The sequence below is a fragment of the Panthera onca genome, chromosome A2, assembly GCF_046562875.1.
Source record: "Panthera onca isolate mPanOnc1 chromosome A2, mPanOnc1 haplotype 2, whole genome shotgun sequence".
Taxonomy (NCBI): Eukaryota; Metazoa; Chordata; class Mammalia; order Carnivora; family Felidae; genus Panthera; species Panthera onca.
Genome location: NC_138340.1, coordinates 120,988,725 through 121,006,950, shown reverse-complemented (window position 1 = coordinate 121,006,950; position 18,226 = coordinate 120,988,725).

The following is an 18,226-nucleotide window of genomic DNA, read 5'->3' as shown; positions in this document are numbered from 1 at the left end:
AAAATGTAAATAAAGGCAATCTGGTTAGCGATACAAGACTAGCATGTTTCACGATTAAAGAACAGTCAAACCAATAACATGATAGAGAAATGGGCAAAGGATATGAACGGAGAGTTCACATAAAATATGCAAATTAATATTCCAAAAGATGCTAAGCTCACTCATAACAGAAGAAATTCAGACTAAAATTACTTTGATATGTATGTCATTTCTTACCTATTTAGCTAAAACCCAAAAGTTAGCCAATGTTCTCTTGGCGAGGCTATGGAGAAGCAGTCAGTTCATAATTGCTGGCGAAGTGTAAATTGGTACAACCTTTACAGTGGCCATTTGACAACATCTGTAAAACTTGTCTATAAAAACATTGTGGAATACATATTCTTTGACCCAGAATGCCTACTTCTAGGATTTTATTTTACAGAAAAAGTTATGCAGGTGTGAAATGATCTATGTTGATGTTATCCTATATCACATTGTCATAAAGAGCAAAATATTGGAAAGAAACCAATGATTTTGTATTAGAAAACTGGGGAATATTGCTGTCAATGAAGGGACAGAGCTCAACACTGAGGAAGTCCTCGTGGGGGCCCCACGAGTCAAGTCTCCCCTTCAAGGCCCTTGCCCATCATTCTCAAACGGCAAATATCTTCCACCCCAGTGAGTGTTTCTCTTCAGCCCTGCTCTCTTTCTGACCTCCATTTCTACAACAGTCTCCAGTAGTTCATGGAAAGGGTCGCAAAACACTCTGAAGTCCATAGAAAAGGGACATATTGAAGCACATGCCCACTTTTACCCAGAGGCTATTCTGGTCAGGCTGACATAAATATGCAGGGCCTGGATTCATCACAGCTAATAAAGCTATTCAGTTGGGATTAAAAAAAAAAAAAAAAAAGAACACCTGATAAACAGTCTGTACCCTTCAGAGGAATTACAGGTATATTTATGCACATACACACACACACACACACACACTACACATACGTTCACACACATGCTTATTCACTCTAAAGTTCAGCTCATTAAAAACCAATTTATTGGGAAAAGCCCACATCAGTATATCTGTGTTTCCAGACTCAGTCCCTCCTTCCTGGAGTAGAATCAGAGGACATGGAGAAAACATAGGATTTGAATTCAGAAGATTCTATTATTCTCTAGGATTTACTAGCTGTAAAACCTTGAGTGTCACTTTCCTTGAAACTCCATTTCTCTTCAATAAATTGGGGACAAAAGTGACACCTGCCAAATCGGTAAGCTTTTGCTGCTTAACACACCACTCTCAAACTGAGTAGCTTAAAACAACTGCCAATTTGCGCACAGTTGTAGGTCACCACTTGGGACTGGGCTCGGTTGGGTGGTTCTGGTCTCATCCAGGGTCCCTCCTGCATCTACAGTTGGTTGGCTGGTGGCGGGCTGGTCTTGGGTGGCCTCATGGAGACGGCTTATCTCTGTTCCATGTCACGTGTGTCTTCCCACGGGCTATCCCAGACTAATTTCAAGTTGGCAACAGGGCCTGAGAGAGGGTCAAGCTCACAGGGCCCCTTGTGGTGTAGTCCTGGCGCTATGGACTGAATCCTGTTCCCCTAAATTCGTATGTTGAGGCCCTAAATCCCCAGTGCAGCTATATTTGGAGATAGGACCTATAAGGAAGCCATAAAGGTTGAGTGAGTTCATGAGGGAAGGGCCTTCCTCCGATAGGACTGCTATCCTTATAAGAAGCAGCAAAGATACCAGAGATCTTCCTCTCTTCACGGGAGCACAGAGGAAAGGCCACATGGGGACACAGTGAGAAAGCAGCCATTTGCAAGCCAGGAGGTGAGATCTCACCAGAAACCAACCCTGATGGCACATTGATCATGGACTTCAATTCTCCAGAAGGGTGAGAAAATAAATTTCTGTTGTTGAAGCCACCCAGGCCATGGTATTTTGTTAAGACAGCCTGAGCCGGCTAATACACGTGGAGTTGGCAGAGTTTCTATTCTGCCATATTCTATTGGCCAAAACAAGACACCAGAGATGAGCCCAAAGACAAAGCGGCAGGAAACAGACTCCCCATCTTGATGGGAGGAGCTGCAAAGTCACATATGAAAGGGGCATGGACATGGGAATAATAATCTAAACCATCTGCCACACACAGTTTTTGTACGGCTCACGTGAAATTTATGGATACGAAAGCGCTTCCTCGATGATAAGGCCCTATATAAATGCTGACTATGGCCAGCATCGTGTCCGGCTTTGCAGCACTCGCGACTGTTTCTTAAGTACGAGGTCATGTGGTTATGTAGATGTGTCCGGGTGGTACATTTTTTTCCTGGGGAGTTAGTGAAAGCCATTGCCTAAGGAATGAGTCCTGTCATTCTTACAATTAACCTGAGAAGTGGTCATGGTTTGGGAAAGCGAGATGGCATTTGCCTGGCTTGAAAAGCCTGAAAATAAATATTTGAAGGAGTACCCCACTCAATGAGTTGAGGGACAAGGAGTTTGATGGCTGGATGAATAGCAGAAAGGAAAGATGAGCATCAGTCTGGCTTCAGGGAATTTAGCCATGCTCATCATCTCCCTGAGAGACCAAGGGGAAAAAGGAGGCTATCGAGTCAGGCAGGCCGGGGCCTGGGCAGGCAGCTCTGTGCTCTAGCCTCTGACTCTCTTCCCATCCAGCAGTTGCCCCTGGGTCCCACAGACTGCATTTGGGCTCACGAGCCCTCACCCATGAAGACCGACTGCCAAGGGAAGAGCACGTTGTCATCTCCCTAGCCGTCTCTTGTCCTTGCGCAGCCACAAGGTAGCGCCTCCACTGACGCTTGCGGTGACGAGAGCTAATTCTGTCGCAACCCGTGGTCTGGCTGACCGATGCTTCCGGTCCAACTGGGAACAGGTTAAACCATACGGCACGTCACAGCTCATCTTCCTTCATTGGTGAGAGTAGACGTGGGTTCTGGTTCCGGTGGAGAGGCATACGGCTTCCCAGGAAGCGGATTCGCGCATCTCAAGAAGGCAAAGGGGATGCGATCTCCCAGAAGACCCCCTCCCATCAAAGACTGCTTCAGACTCTGATCTCTCCGGAGCTCTACCCACTTGAGGGGTTAGGAGGCAGAACATCACGCTCTGCTGGTGGCATCTCCTACGTATCGGCTCAAGTAAGCAGACATGTTAATCCAGACACAAAGGGGTTAGTTGCCCAGGATTGGGAATGTGTTTAACGCCTTCAGGTCGCCCGCAACCCCTGAGAATTAACTCATCAAAATATCCTGCATGGCTCCTGAATGATCCAACACCAGTCTCCAAACTATTACTGTTTGTGCTCCACTGTATTACAGTAAGATTGTAAATAGGTATAGATTAAGATCCTATTTTCTCCTGCAGGTCACTGCCTGGTACCTAACAGGCACACTGAATAAATAAAAGAATGAATGAACTCAATAAATGTCTGTTGAACCAACTAATTAGTGAAAGGGCACAACCAGGACTTACACTTATGAAGTATGCGAACCACTAAAAACATCTGTGTCTTACTCATTTTTTGTCCCGAGGGCTATACAGGAATTTGCATGTAGTATGTGCTCAATAAATAGTTGTTGCTTTGTGCCGAAGTTACAGATTCCCTCGATTAAATATTATACTGCAAAAATAAGACAGCTAAGTGCCCCTACAGTCAGAGGGTCCAATGGGTAGAATTCTACCTTTCTTTCCTGAAAAGCCATAGCTCTGTGCCCCTGTAGATGAAGAACTGCCTTCCTCCTTCCAAATACTTCCTGGTGTCTGTAGTCTCAGTGATGCCTTGATCAGAGGTGGGCTCAGCCAGTGTTCTTATCGTGATCAACTGGAGGATGTCAGGGCACTTCCTTCCAGAAGTCTTATGCCAGTTGGGACCCTCATTAGGCTGCATGTCCTGATCTGGGGCTGTCTCTGCCTCCCTCCCCCTCAGTCTCTCCATCTCATTCCTCAGAACTGGCCTCAGTGTAAAAGAAACTTAGAATATGTTCAAAGGTGAACATATGAACAGCTAGCTGCCTTCTATCAAAATACATCCTTCTGCAAATCAGATTGGGACAGACCTCTTGACAAGGCCCAGAGGCATTGAAAGCCTCCAGGGAACTACCAGTGAGCTACCTGAGGCCTGCCTTAAATTTCCAGCATCGTCATCCTTGGGAAGGTTGTCCCACCCCACCCTGCACAGCAGAGGACAGCTTGAGTAAACCATGTGGCACATGGGGACAAAGCTTCTTCTTCATCTTCCACCAGTCTCCTAGATCAGAGGCCCAGGGAGAATGGTCACTCCCCAGGCTTTAAAGACTTTGTGTTCACAAAGTGGTGTCTCCAGAGTTGCCTAACCATAGGCATTCTCAAAACTTACCATTGCATCTAACTACCAAGCTAACTGCTTCTTTATTTTTCCAATTTTACCTCCCTTGTTGGGGGATCTGGCAATACTTTACATGCATTCACTAAATAATCTCAGGTGAGGGAACATCCTTGAATATAAAGATGGTGACACAGAGTCCCCACCTCAGGGTCTGGACCTGTGATCCTCTCTCTCTCCCCATCTCCTGGCTACCGCCCCCCCCCCCCCCCCCCCCGCCCATGTCCACCTGTCCTTGAGTTTTTGGAACAAGGCGATAACCACAATTTTCTAAAATTCAGACTTCTCAGGATTGCCCTAGGGAATGGAGCCTCCACATTTCAGACAGTTGCTAAAGAAGACCACTGCAGTAAGGCCTTCAGGCCATCTCAACACATTATTCAGCAGTAAGAATAACACAGCTGGTATTACTGAGGCCTTCCTCTGGGCTATGCAACTTATCTGTAAGTGACATGCTTTATGTGTACTTAGTTCACGCAAAAACCCCATGAAGTGGTATTGTCACTTCCATATACTCATAAGGAAAATAGCCAGAGAGGGAAGAGAACCCCACTGACCTTCTGTTCGATGTGGCCACTCAAGCAGCAGAAGTGTCCTCCAAAGCACTGGAGGTCTGCAAAGAAAAGACAGGTCTAAGGGGGTTCATCAAGCTCATGGGCTCTTGAGCAACCTGATCCCCAGAAGGGTTTCCAGGCAGCAGGGAGAACATGGTCCAGGACGTGGAGGTAGAAGAGAGAATGGGGCTCAATGAACTCGAACAGGCTGATTTTGGAGGGACAGCAGGAGAGAGAGCGGGAGAAGGTGACAGAGGCTGGACCTTGTGGGACCAGTGCTTTAAGGCACTTTTTTTTTTTTTAATGTTTTTATTTATTTTCGAGACACAGAGAGACACAGCATGAACTGGGGAGGGGCAGAGAGAGAGGGAGGCACAGAATCGGAAGCAGGCTCCAGGCTCTGAGCCATCAGCCCAGAGTCCGACGCGGGGCTCGAACTCACGGACCGTGAGATCATGACCTGAGCCGAAGTCGGATGCTCAACTGACCGAGCCACCCAGGCGCCCCTTTAAGGCACTTTTAATGGCTCCCTGAGGGTATTGTCTCAGCAGAGAGCGTTAAACAGAGGAAGGGGATGCTCAGTTTAGCTTTCCATTTTGAAATGTTTTTGAAATCCTTTTTAAAGATCTTTAAAAAGTGTTCAGCTTTTTTAAAAGTTCAGTTTGGTGGTGGGTTGGGGGACAGATTGCAGTGGGGCAGGAGTGGAGACAGATGGCCAGAGAGCTGGCCGCTGGGCTGGGCCAGCCACGAGAAACTGGTGGTAGGTTTCACTTTGTGGCAGGAGAGATGGAGAGAGGGGTTCCGGTCTGAAAAAGTGCATTAGAAATACAGAACAGACCGATGAATTTGGTTAAGAGAGGTAATGAGTGAGGAAGAAGGAGGAACCAAGAACGACTTCCAGTTTTCTGGCTCAAGTGACTGGGAGGAGGAAATTCTGGAGCAGGCTGAGTGACAGGTGCTAACAGGTGCTGCAGGTTTGCAGGCAGGAGGGATGTGTCATTAGGGTTCAGTGCTGTTCAGATGCTTCGTACGGTTTCGTCTCCAAAGGGACAAAGCAACGGTCATATCTCAGTCATTTTAGGCTGATGCTTGCCTCTCCTTCCCTATCACCCCTCCCCCAGCTGGGGGAAAATTAACAATAAAGATTTACTTAAGGATTTTTTTTTTAACGTTTATTTATTTTTGAGACAGAGAGAGACAGAGCATGAACAGGGGAGGGGCAGAGAGAGAGGGAGACACAGAATTGGAAGCAGGCTCCAGGCTCTGAGCCATCAGCCCAGAGCCTGATGCGGGGCTTGAACTCACGGACCGTGAGATCGTGACCCGGGCTGAAGTCAGACGCTTAACCAACTGAGCCACCCAGGCGCCCCTACTTAAGGCTTTTAAACACATGTACAGACTCATACATATAATACATGGTTTAAAAAGTAACTGGAAGATGGGGAGCCTGGGTGGCTCAGTTGGTTAAGTGTTTGACTCTTGATTTCAGCTCAGGTCATGATCTTATGGTCAGGATCTCATGGTTGTCTGATCGAACCCTTGTGTGGAACCTGCTTAAGAGTCTCTCTGCCCCTCCCCTGCTCAAATCTCTCTCTCAAAAATAAATAAATAAATAAAAGTAACTCTTTAAAAAAAAGAAAAGAAAATACACTCAGAGGTGGTAGTGTTATTAGACAATTTTATTTAGTATTTTCCAAAGGATTGGTGATGAATTTGTATTAATAGCATGATAAGAAAAAGAAATCAGCAGAACGAAAACAGTAACTTTGAAGACTGCACAATAAGACTGTGGTTGCATTCTGAGAACAGCTTTTCCTTATAGAACAGCAAGGTCCGTTACACCTCTGACTTCTTCCTAACACGTACACAGTTCTAAAGATGACCACTGTTTTAGATGATCAGCCGTCAGAGTGAGCTTGTGTGAGCTCCCCGAGATGTATAAAATTTATGGGAAAGGCTTTGAATTTCTAAACTGCTTCAGGGTCTTCTTCAAAGTTATACAGGGCCTGGGGCAAGCCACATTTTTACGCTCCCCCTTCTTACCTCTGCACAAATATTGCATAAACAGAATTGAAGCTTGGTTATAATAAGCATGGCTAATATTTATTAAAGGCTTACCCTGTGTGGAGTAGTTTTATATACTTTCCATGAAACCTTCATAACAAACCTTCATAACAAACCAAATAATTTTATTTTTTTAAGATGAAAAAAATTTAAAGCCTAATGGAAATATCAGACAGAGAAGGACAAATTCTGTATCATCTCACCTAGATGTGGAATCTTAAAAAAAAAAAAAAAAAAAAAAAAATCAAATTCACAGAGAACAGATTGGTGGCTTCCAGAACAGGTTACCTTCCAGAGGTAAGGGGTGGGGAGATGGGTGGAAAAAAAGGTATAAACTTCCACTTATAAGATTAATAGATTCTGACGATGTACAGCATGGTGACTATCATCAACATTTCTCTCTGGTACATTTGAAAGTCGCTAAGAGAGTCAATCTCACAAGTTCTCAGCACAAGAAAAAAATCTGTCACAGTATGAGGTATTAAGGTTATGCAAACTTAAAGTGGTAATCATTTTACAACATACAAATATCTTGAATCATGTTGTACACCTTAAACAAATACAATGTTAGGTGTCAGTTATGTCTCAATACAACTGGGGGAAAAACAAAAACAAAGAACAAAACCCCACAAACAAAACAAAAAACCAAACGAACAAAAACTTAAAGCCCAACTAGGTTGTATGACTCAGATAGCTTCCCAGACAGTAAATGGAAAAGCCAGAGTTTAAATCTAACCCACCTGAGGCGCCTGGGTGGCTCGGTTACTTAAGCATCCGACTCTTGATTTCAGCTCAGGTCATGAGCTCACGGTTCGGTTTGTGAGATGGAGCCTCACCTTGGGCCCTGCACTGTTAGCACAGAGCTTGCTTGGGATTCTCTCTTTCTTTCCCTCTCTGCCCCTCCCCTGCTCCTGCTCATGCATGCTCCCTCTAAACAAACAAACAAACAAATGAACATTAAAATAAAATCTGACCCATCTGACATCAGAGCCCACTGTCCTATTATACTATTCCTGTCAGAAACTGGATTTAGATCTTCATTGGCCCAGCAGTGAGCACTGTGCTGGGCACAGCAGAGCCAGCAGGAATCAGAGTCGTTCTCCGAAATAACTTACCATCTGCTGGTGGAGGAAGGGACAATATTCCTGCACAGTCCACTGCAGGAACCCAGACAAGGGGGACCTAACTCCATCTGGAGGCTCTTACTGGAGCAAGCAAAGTCATCATTGAAACTGAAAGGAAGAGTAGGAGTTATATCATGATGTGTACTGTATACAAAGAAAGAGAGTTCCAGTAGCTAGAAGAGCTGTTATGGGTGGATCTGATCACAGCCTCCCCAGAATATGTCAATGGTGAGGGGCACCATGCTGATTGCAATGCTAGTCTGGAGTTTGTTGCAGGTATTGGAAATCTGGTTTGTTTTTGAATAGAAAGGTAGACACTGCTTTTTTTACATATACGTTACAGTAATAGGATTTTTGACCTTGCAGTGTCTGAACTTTTATAAGTGAGAAATGAAAGCCCAGAGCAGGTAAGTGATTTGCCTGAAATCACACAACTACTGGTTAGAAAATTGAGTCTAGAACCTGGGTTTTCAGTCAGGCAGGCCAGTCTGTCCTTTCCTGAATCCTATCACCTTTGGGGCATATTTCCATCTATTCATGGACTCACACCTGCTGTGTCAGGCTGTGTAGGGTGTTTACTGTGGAAGAGTATCTTTTGTGGGAACGGATCAGGGCTGAAGTCCACCCAGAGGAAGAAGCACCTTTTCCCCACTTTGCAAAAGTACTTTATAGCAAGCAATTGCCCTCTTGAAACTAACATAGCCAACCTACAGAAATCTAAATTTCTTCCCATTCTTATTCACGCAGTGATATTTCCTATATTTTTATCCACAGGGTTCAAATAATTTAGTGATTAGTGCTTTAGAGCCCACTGGCACATGGTTCCAGTTCTAGAAGGTACATTTCCAGTAAGTCCTGTCGGTGTGGCACCACAGTAACTTCTTTGCCAATCAGCAGTTCATGGCTGTACCCTTTCCAGCAAGGTTGGAGGAGTTGCGGCAAGAGAGGGCCTTCCTTGAGTGATCGATCTTACCTCCAGGGTAGTGGCCACACCTTATCTTCCTCTATACCTCTTTTTTTCAGGTTCTCTTTACTTCTTGCTGGCCAGTCTCTCATTACTTCTTACGAGCCATCCCTGTTATGGATAATAATTCTTTATATTAACGTGTTCCCGGTTCAAATTACTATGTGTTTTCTCTCTCCTGATCAGACTGTGGCTGATTCACAACCCTCAGACATTTCTCTATCAGCCAGCCATAGCCTGCTTCCCTAGAGGAGTTGCCTTCTAGCTGCATGTGCTATCTGGAGGGTCCATATCCTAGTAGATTAGCCAGGAGTTCATGCAGGGGAATGAAAAATAAGCATTGCCCCCTCGAATTCCCCTGAGCTCCCCAAGGAAAGGGACAGAGAGACATGGGATCATATGCACATAACATGGCCAGTGGTGGTGGGTAACAAGGCTTGAAGGTACCACTCATAGATGTTCCCAGTAGCTATGTTTTGGGAGAAGGAGGTCCCTGACAGTTACCCGGGAGGAGACTCTTGAATCATGAAGGTAGATTGAGGCTGTTCCAGGCAGGTGGGCCAAGAATACGCCAAGCAGAGGTAACAGGGCAAACTGTTAGCTATTTGTTTCTAACATGAATATTGAGCCTGATGTTCCTGTAGAGCAGAATTACCCCAACTGTTGGGTCAGATGACAACATGGTGTTGGTAGCACCACACCATAAGGTTGTAGCCTTATTACAGTTTATAATTCTCCTCCCTGGCACCCATGTGACCATCAGTACTGAATAGGTGGTGCCTTTGTGTTTTAAAGTAAACAAGGAGCATTATGTGAACTAACTTTTACAATCAGTTGCTCAAAATTGCAGAATGCTCAAAGAGAGTTTTAGAGCCGGAATATAGACTCCATCCCATAATTTACAGAATAATCAACGGACACCAGATTGCAAAGACTCGTGCAAGAACAAGTCAGAGAGAGAACGATGATCAAGTGTCTTGGAAAACTGTGTGGGAACTTTTTCCTGCCATTCTTGTAGGGTATGAATCAGCAGTTACACTAGTTGGCTGGCATTAGAAAGAAATTAATAGTCTAGGGTATTGTAACTCAAGGAAGATCCCGTCAAAAAAAGCATGTCCCAGGAGGTCCAAGATGGGTCCCATATTGCCCACTCAATGGACAGGTCAATCAGTGGCTCTTTTCATGGCTAGGTACCTTTAGCTTCTTCAATATTACCCTCTCTAGTTTTAGGGCCAGACATTTTGTCTTATGGGTAACAATCTTGTTATACATCTCAGAATCAAAACCACTTCCTCATGGATATTTTATTTTATTTTATGTATTATTATGATTTTTTTAAAATTCACATCAAAGTTAGTTAGCATATAGTGCCACAATGATTTCAGGAGTAGATTCCTTAATGCCCCTTACCCATTTAGCCCATCCCCCCCTCCCACAACCCCTCCAGTAGCCCTCTGTTTGTTCTCCATATTTAAGAGTCTCTTATGGTTTGTCCCCCTCCCTGTTTTTATATTATTTTTGCTTCCCTTCCCTTGTGTTAATCTGTTTTGTTTCTTAAAGTGCTCATATAAATGAAGAAATATGATATTTGTCTTTTTCTGACTAATTTTCCTTAGCATAATACCGTCTAGTTCTAATTCCATCCACATAGTTGCAAATGGCACAATTTCATTATTTTTTATTGCTGAGGAATACTCCATTGCATCTATATCTTTATATCTATATCTATATCTCATATATATATGGTATATATACATACATATACACCATATATATATATATATATATACACACCATATATATGTGATATATATGTATACACCATACCATATACATACATATACACCATATATATATTCACCATATATATGATATATTTACACCATATATATGTGATATATATGTATACACCATACCATATACATACATATACACCATATATATATATATATATATATATATATATATGCACCATATATATATATATACCACATCTTCTTTATCCATTCATCCATCCATAGACATTTTGGCTCTTCCCACACTTTGGCTATTGTCAATAGTGCTGCTATAAACATGGGGGTTCACGTGTCCCTTTGAAACAGCACACCTGTATCCCTTGGATAAATGCCTGGTAGTGCAATTGCTGGGTCGTAGGGTAGTTCTATTTTTAGTTTTTTGAGGAACCTCCATACTGTTTTCCAGAGTGGCTGCCCCAGCTTGCATTGCCACCAACAGTGCAAAAGAGATCCTCTTTCTCTGCATCCTTGCCAACATCTGTTGTTGCCTGAGTTGTTAATGTTAGCCATTCTGACAGGTGTGAGGTGGTATCTCATTGTGGTTTTGATTTGTATTTCCCAGAGGATGAGTGATGTGGAGCATTCTTTCATGTGTCAGTTGGCCATCTGGATGTCTTCTTTGGAGAGGTGTCTATTCATGTCTTTTGCCCATTTCTTCATTGGATGATTTGTTTTTTGGGTGTTGAGTTTGATAAGTTCTTTATAGATTTTAGATTCTAACCCTTTATCTGATATGTCGTTTGCAAATATCCTCTCCCATTCCATCGGTTGCCTTTTAGTTTTGCTGATTGTTTTTTTCGTTGTGCAGAAGCTTTTTATTTTGATGAGGTCCCAGTAGTTCATTTTTGCTTTTGTTTCCCTTGCCTCCAGAGACGTGTTGAGTAAGAAGTTGCTGCGGCCAAGGTCAAAGAGGTTTTTGCCTGCTTTCTCCTCAAGAATTTTGATCACTTCCTGTCTTACATTTAGATCTTTCATCCATTTTGAGTTTATTTTTGTGTATGGTGGAAGAAAGTGGTCCAGGTTCATTCTTCTGCATGTCGCTGTCGAGTTTTCCCAGCACCACTTGCTGAAGAGACTGTCTTTATTCCATTGGATATTCTTTCCTGCATTGTAAAGATTAGTTGGCCATACATTTGTGGGCCCATTTCTGGGTTCTCTATTCTTGTGCCAGTACCATACTGTCTTGATGATTACAGCTTTGTAATACAGCCTGAAGTCTGGGATTGTGATGCTTCTTGCTTTGGTTTTCTTTTTCAATATTGCTTTCGCTATTGGGGTCTTTTCTGGTTCCATACTAAGTTTTAGGATGGTTTGTTCTAGCTCTGTGAAGAATGCTGGTGTTATTTTAATAGGGATTGCATTGAATATGTAGATTGCTTGGGTAGTATTGACATTCTAACAATATTTGTTCTTCCTATCCAGGAACATGGGATACTTTTCCATTTTTTGGTGTATTCTTCAATTTCTTTCATAAGCTTTCTATAGTTTTCATTGTATAGATTTTTCACCTCTTTGGTTAGATTTATTCGTAGGTGTTTTATGGGTTTTGGTGCAATTATAAATGGGATTGATTCATTGGTTTCTCTTTCTGTTGCCTCATTGTTGGTGTATAGGAATGCAACCGATTTCTGTGCATTGATTTTATATCCTGCCACTTTACTGAATTCATGGATCAGTTCTAGCAGTTTTTTGGTGGAATCTTTTGGGTTTCCATATAGAGTATGATGTCATCTGCAAAGAATGAAAGTTTGACCTCCTCCTGGCCTATTTGGATGCCTTTTATTTCTTTGTGTTGTCTGATTACTGAGGCTAAGACTTCCAATACTATGTTGAATAACAGTGGCAAGAGTGGACATCCCTGTCTTGTTCCTGACCTTGGGGGGAAAGCTCTTAGTATTTCCCCATTGAGGATGATATTAGCATTGTGTCTTTCATATATGGCTTTTATGATCTTGAGGTATGATCCTTCTATCCCTTCTTTCTTGAGGGTTTTTATCAAGAAGGGATGCTGTATTTTGTCAAATGCTTTCTCTGCATCTATTGAGAGGATCATGTGGTTCTTGTCCTTTCTGTTATTGATGTGATGAATCACATTGATTATTTTGCGAATATTGAACCAGCCCTGCCTCCCAGGTATAAATCCCACTTGGACGTGGTGAATAATTTTTTTAATGTATTGTTGGATCTGGCTGGCTAATATCTTGCTGAGGATTTTTGCATCCATGTTCATCGGGGAAATTGGTCTATAGTTCTCCTTTTTAGTAGGGACTTTGTCTGGTTTTGGAATCAAGGTAATCCTGGCTTCATAGAAAGAGTGTGGAAGTTTTCCTTCCATTTCTATTTTTGGGAACAGCTTCAGGAGAGTAGGTGTTAACTCTTCCTTAAATGCTTGGTAGAATTCTCCTGGAAAGCCATCTGGCCCTGGACACTTGTTTTCTGGGGAGATTTTTTATTACTAACTCAATTTCTTTACTGGCTATGGGTCTGTTCAAGTTTTCTATTTCTTCCTGTTTCAGTTTTGGTAGTTTATATGTTTCTAGGAATTTGTCCATTTCTTCCAGATTGCCCATTTTATTGGCTTATAATTGTTCATAACATTCTCTTATTATTGCTTGTATTTCTGCTGTGTTGGTTGTGGTCTCTCCTCTTTCATTCTTGATTTTATTTATTTAGGTCCTTTCCTTTTTCTTTTTGATCAAACTGGCTAGTGGTTTATCAATTTTGTTAATTCTTTCAAAGAACCAGCTTCTGGTTTCATCATCTGTTCTACTTTTTTTTTTGTTGTTGTTGTTTCGATAGCATTGATTTCTGCTTTAATCTTTATTATTTCCTGTCTACCGCTGTTTTGGGGTTTTATTTGCTATTCTTTCTCCAGCTTTAAGTTGTAAGGTTAGTTTGTGTATCTGAGACCTTTGTTCCTTCTTTGGGAAGGCCTGGATTGCTATATACTTCCTTCTTATGACCGCCTTTGTTGCATCCCAGAGGTTATGAGTTGTGGTGTTACCATTTTCATTGGTTTCCATGTACTTTTTAATTTCCTCTTTAACTTCTTGGTTAGCCCATTCATTCTTTAGTAGGATGTACTTTAGTCTCCAATTATTTGTTGCCTTTCCAAATTTTTTCTTGTGGTTGATTACAAGTTTCATAGCGTTGTGGTCTGAAAATATGCATGGTAATGATCTCAGTGTTTTTGTACTTGTTGAGGGCTAATTTATGTCCCAGTATGTGATCTATTCTGGAGAAAGTTCCATGTGCACTGGAAAAGAATATATATTTCACTAGTCCAGTGTGTCATTCAAAGCTATTGTTTCCTTGTTGATTTTCTGATTAGATGCTCTGTCCATTGTTGTAAGTGGGGTGTTGAAGTCCCCTACTATGATGGTAGTATTATCAATGAGTTTCTTTATGTTTGTGATTGATTTATATATTTGGGTGCTCTCACATTTGGAGCATAAATGTTTACAAGCGTTAGGTCTTCTTGGTGGATAGACCCCTTATCTATGACATAATGACCTTCTTCATCTCGTTACAGTCTTTATTTTAAAGTCTAGATTGTCTGATAAATTCTGGCTTTCTTTTGTTGACCATTAGCATGATAGATGGTTCTCCATCCCCTTACTTTCAATCTGAAGGTGTCTTTAGGTCTAAAGTGGGTCTCTTAGGAGCCCCTGGGTGGCTCAGTTGGTTAGGCTTCTGACTTCGCTCAGGTCATGATCTCGCAGTTCGTGGGTTCGAGCCCCAGGTCAGGCTCTGTGCTTACAGATTGGAGCCTGGAGCCTGCTTCAGATTCTGTGTCTCCCTCACTCTCTGCTCCTCCCCTGTTCACATTCTGTCTCTGTCTCTCAAACATAAATAAACATTAAAAAAATTTTTTTAAGTGGTATCTTGTAAACAGCATATAGACAGATCTTGTTTTCTTATCCATTCTGTTACCCTATGTCTTTTGATTGGAGTATTTAGTCCATTGACATTTAGAGTGAGTATTGACAGATATGAATGTATTGCCATTATGTTTCTTGGAGAGTTGGAGTTTTTGGTGGTGTTCCCTGGTCCTTTCTAGTCTTTGTTGCTTTTGGTCTTTTTGTTTTTTGTTGTTTGTTTGTTTGTTTTTCATCTTTTCTCCCCTCAGAGAGTCCCCCTTGAAATTTTTGCAGGGCTGGTTTAGTGGTAATGAACTCCTTTAATTTTTGTTTGTCTGGGAAGCTTTTAATCTCTCCTATTTTGAACGACAGCCTTGGTGGATAAAGAATTCTTGGCTGCATATTTTTCTGATTCAGCATATTGAATATAGCCTGCCACTCTTTTCTGACCTGCCAAGTTTCTGTGGATAGGTCTGCTGCAAACCTGATCTGTCTTCCCTTGTAGGTTAAGGATTTTTTTCCCTTGTTGCTTTCATGATGCTTTCCTTGCCTGAGTATTTTGTGAATTTGACTATGATATGCCTTGTTAATGGTCAGTTTTTGTTGAATCTAATGGGAGTCCTCCATGCTTCCTGGATTTTGATATCTGGGTCTTTCCCCAAGTTAGTATAGTTTTCCACTATGATTTGCTTACACAACCCTTCTACCCCTTTTTCTCTCTCTTTATCTTCTGGGACCCCTATGATTCTGATGTTGTTCCTTTTTAATGAGTCACCAGTGTCTCTAATTCTTAAATTGTACTCTTTTGCCTTAGATTTCCTCTTTGTTCCTGCTTCATTATTCTCCATAAGTTTGTTCTCTATACTGGTGAGTTGCTGTTCTGCCTCATCCACCCTTGCCCCCGTGGTATCCATTCGAGATTGCAGCTCAGTTATCACATTTTTTATTTCATCTTGACTAGCTTTTACTTCTTTCATGTCTGCAGAAAGGGATTCTAATCTATTTTTGACCCCTGCTAGTATTCTTATTATCATGATTCTAAATTCTGGTACAGAGATCTTGCTTGTATCTGTGTTGATTAAATCCCTGGGTGTCGTTTCTTCCTGCTCTTTCTTTTTGGGTGAATTCCTTTGTTTTGTCATTTTGAAGGAAGAAAAGGAATTAATAAGGTAAAAACAAATAAAATTAAAAAATTAAAAACAACACACACACACACACACACACACAAATCAAATAAGTGATGCTAGATCCCAGGTGTGTTTTGGTCTGGGTGTTGAAAGGGGCCTGTTAGATTAGAGAAAAAAGGGGAACAAGAAAAAAAAAGGAAAAGGTTTGAAAATTTGAGAAAATGAATATAATGAAATAGAATAAAATGAAATGATGGAAGTAAAATAGAATTTGAAATTTTTTTAAAGTAAAAAATATAGTAGGAAAAATTAAAGAAAAGTATTTTTAATAAATTGAAAATAAAAATAATTTTTTTCTCTTTCTGTATTCAAGAAAAAGACAAAAAATGAAAAAGAAAAAAAGAAAATTGAGTAGATGGATCAGTGAACAGACTGAAATATGATTGAAATTACATCATTTTCCCCTAGAAGTCAAACTGTGAAGCACTTTATAGCAGTAAACTAAGCAGGTGGAGAGACTTCTGTTCCTGAAAATCGAGGTTGGTCCCGTCGGGCGTGGCTCCGTGTAATGGCTCCGTTCTCCACTAGATGGTGCTGCTTAGCTTACTGGGGTGGATTGTTGTGGCACTTGTAGGTGTGTATGGGCATGTGCGGGAGTGGTGAAAATGGCGTCACCCAACTACCCAGTCTTTACTATCAGAACTCTGTTCTCTCTGATCAGTAATTGTGCACCCGTCCTTTGTCTCTGGCTTCTGTCCACTCCCCACTTTTACACTGTTGGTGACCAAGCCATCAGGTTGCCAGGTGTCACCTCCCTCCTGAGTTTTATCTCAGACTTGGCTGTGTTTCCCGATCCCTGACTTCTGAGGGACTGCAGTTTTGACCTGTTCTGACCCTCCGTAGGAGGGTCTCACTGAGCAATGGCTGCGTGCAGGCCACACGCAAGAACATTTGTGGGTCCGTGCTGCTGCCAAGGCCCAGAGACTGCAGCTGGGTGCCAGCCCGCCCCAGAAAAGTTCACGTGATCATGTAGCAGAAGTGTTTCAGGGATTATGGAAAATCATGACACACATCTGCCACCAGGCTTCACCCTTAATGACCTTGTTCCAGAACCAGTGAATGTGGTTGTTCTCTGGAGTCTGCTGGGACCTCTGGGGTCTGCTGGGGTGGCCACAAGGACTCTACCACATGTCGTCCCAGCAGGGGAACTGCCTCTCCCTGCGTGGCCCGAGGACCCCCCCCCCCCACCCCACCCCGCCAACTTCACTCTGCTCCTGGGGATTTGCCCTTCCCACCAGAGCACCACAAGGTATTCAGCTGCACAGTTTCAGACTCTGCGCTCCCCCTATTTATAGAGACTTAATGGAATTTAAACCCTCTCCTTTCTCCCTTTCTTGTTCAGTCCCTGTGGCTGTTTCCACTTTTCCACTTTCTCTCCAGCTGCTTTGTGTGGGGTGGTGCTTTTCCCATACTCTCCCTCCGTCTCTGTCCTCTCTCCACAAGCAAAAACAGCTCCCTGCCCTCTGTGGCTTCTCTCTCCCCCAGTTCACCTCTCCGTGCCATGTACCTGCTGAATTCTGTGGTTCAGGTTGTGCAGATTGTTGTGTGAATCCTCAGATCAGTTTTCTAGGTGTGCAGGATGGTTTAGTGTTGATCTGGCTGTATTTCATCAATGCCAGACACAGAAAATAACTTCCATGCTGTTCTGCCACCTTAGCTCCTCCTCTGATCAGTGTTTTCTCCCTCATGGATCTTTTCATTGCATGAGGTTTATCAACAACTCTGACATGGCAATTATGAGCCCATGATTTTGTCCTCTGTAGCACAGTTCAGTTTGGAAGCACAGCTGATTCCCTTGCTTTGAATACCCAGAAGGATTGCTTATGCGTTCTGTCTTATTTCTTGTGGTCTATAGCTGTTTCCATTTCTGTACAAATGGTCAGCTGTCCTCTGCTAGGGAAGGCCTGTGCTGTTTCCTTATGTCCTATCTCCTTAGTGATAATCTTCTCTTATCGCGAATGCTATTCTTCCCAAATTCCCAGTCTGCAGGGCCATCTTTTGACAAAGTGGTTGTGAATATGCCATGCCTGCAGGAGGCCAGGGAAGGCCTCTGTGCCTCCTGGTACCCCTTCTTCTTCAACTCTGAGCTTAATGGGAATGCATGTGCCATGGCTCTGAGGCAAGTGAGAATGGGGTGCGGGAATACAGAGAAGAGGTGGGAAGAAAAATACCTAATGGCCACCCTGCTCATCAGTGACAAAGTTTGCCTGGGGCTGCACACTTGTTTCTAGTCTAAGGTACTTGTATGTTGACACTGGAAAGGGATAAAATATCTCTCGTCCCACTTTCTACTTACCATGGAGATACACTTGAGCTTATC